Genomic DNA, 2,542 nt, shown 5'->3' with positions numbered 1-2,542 from the left:
GTAAAAGCCGTATGCTTATTACAGTTTACATTGAAGAATGCATTATTTCAAAACGACATGCAACAATAATAAATTTTTCATAATGAAGCTGACACCCCTAATAAAATGATGAATAAACTTAAAAGTGGAGTAGCTCCGAACTCAGCTCACATAAACAACATCGTTATCTAACCACGTTTGATGACATAATCGCTAAACTATTCAAAACGTGTTTATGTTTTATGAGTTATTTTAACGTCTTGTGAACTGATTTCATAATCTTAAACTGTAAAAACCGTTACACTAATAATCTGTTAACGCATATCTGTTAATAGCATCAATTAGGGATTTCGTTGAGCACTTGTGAACTGATTTAAGTGACCAAACATTACACAAAAGTTAAGTGTTAACAATTGTTAATACGTAGCATGAAATTAACCACTGATTACATCAAAATATATATTTTGTTTAAAGTAGACAAGTGTTTATTATTACGAATACATTTTTGTTAGTATATTTTAATGTTTTCAAAAATGCAATCCATAATTCAAAATGTTTTCTCTGTCATTAAATACAATATCAATATTGAAATATTAAATTATCGCTCATAAGGGGAAGTGTCATTTTTGTCTTCAACAGTGTATTCACAATGTAGCTAATTATTACATGCCTTAGAGTACACAAACGCAAATAAAATAAGTTTGTTCTTAAATAATTGTATCTGGTGTAGAAAATCTTTGCAAAATTAAAAATATTAAAGATTTTGCAAAAATGTACAGCACTATAGTATTATTTTAAAAGGGTTGTTGTTCTGAGTTGGAGTCGAACACTGAACAAACAGCGTCAATTCCATTAATATTGACCACTGGACTACGAAACTAACTAACTGCTGAAAGAAAATTAAAACTTAAATACATGCCAACTTATTGTCTATCAAATACACACGATAAAATTTGTTTTATTAGTTTGGTTTGGAAAAAAAATGAAATTATTTGATTTTAAATTTCTGGCTGATTAAAATTGCACACGTTCTATTGTGAGTAGCGCGTTGCAAAATAATTGTAAAAAAATCAAAAATTAAAAAGCGAGTCTAGTTACGAATTAAAAGCATTAAAAAAAAAGACGATAAGACTATTTTTTTAGTTAATAATACAACAAACGCAAAAAAAGAACAAAAAAACAACGGTTATCTAAATCGAGGATTTGAACACTGTAGGGCTGGGTAAAGATACCGACATCATAGCCGCTCGACCACGCAGCTCTTTCAATTTTTGAATGAAATAAAACACATTTCAATATTTTTAGTATTACTCTTGTAATGTAAACGTGCGATGGATGCTGCCACCCCTCTAAGAAATAGTACAAAAGTCAACATTTCAAATTCACTTTGGCATGACCTTTATTAAATGTGATGATTGTGATAATTTTAGAAACAAAAAAGAGTAAAAGCCGTATGCTTATTACAGCTTACATTGAAGAATGCATTATTTCAAAACGACATGCAACGATAATACATTTTTCATAATGAAGCTGACACCCCTAATAAAATGATGAATAAACTTAAAAGTGGAGTAGCTCCGAACTCAGCTCACATAAACAACATCGTTATCTAACCACGTTTGATGACATAATCGCTAAACTATTCAAAACGTGTTTATGTTTTATGAGTTATTTTAACGTCTTGTGAACTGATTTCATAATCTTAAACTGTAAAAACCGTTACACTAATAATCTGTTAACGCATATCTGTTAATAGCATCAATTAGGGATTTCGTTGAGCACTTGTGAACTGATTTAAGTGACCAAACATTACACAAAAGTTAAGTGTTAACAATTGTTAATACGTAGCATGAAATTAACCACTGATTACATCAAAATATATATTTTGTTTAAAGTAGACAAGTGTTTATTATTACGAATACATTTTTGTTAGTATATTTTAATGTTTTCAAAAATGCAATCCATAATTCAAAATGTTTTCTCTGTCATTAAATACAATATCAATATTGAAATATTAAATTATCGCTCATAAGGGGAAGTGTCATTTTTGTCTTCAACAGTGTATTCACAATGTAGCTAATTATTACATGCCTTAGAGTACACAAACGCAAATAAAATAAGTTTGTTCTTAAATAATTGTATCTGGTGTAGAAAATCTTTGCAAAATTAAAAATATTAAAGATTTTGCAAAAATGTACAGCACTATAGTATTATTTTAAAAGGGTTGTTGTTCTGAGTTGGAGTCGAACACTGAACAAACAGCGTCAATTCCATTAATATTGACCACTGGACTACGAAACTAACTAACTGCTGAAAGAAAATTAAAACTTAAATACATGCCAACTTATTGTCTATCAAATACACACGATAAAATTTGTTTTATTAGTTTGGTTTGGAAAAAAAATGAAATTATTTGATTTTAAATTTCTGGCTGATTAAAATTGCACACGTTCTATTGTGAGTAGCGCGTTGCAAAATAATTGTAAAAAAATCAAAAATTAAAAAGCGAGTCTAGTTACGAATTAAAAGCATTAAAAAAAAAGACGATAAGACTATTTTTTTA

Source organism: Physella acuta, unplaced genomic scaffold (assembly GCF_028476545.2).
Source record: "Physella acuta isolate Inbredline_101_S28 unplaced genomic scaffold, ASM2847654v3 ptg002173l, whole genome shotgun sequence".
NCBI lineage: Eukaryota > Metazoa > Mollusca > Gastropoda > Physidae > Physella > Physella acuta.
Note: the sequence above shows the minus strand (reverse complement) of the source record.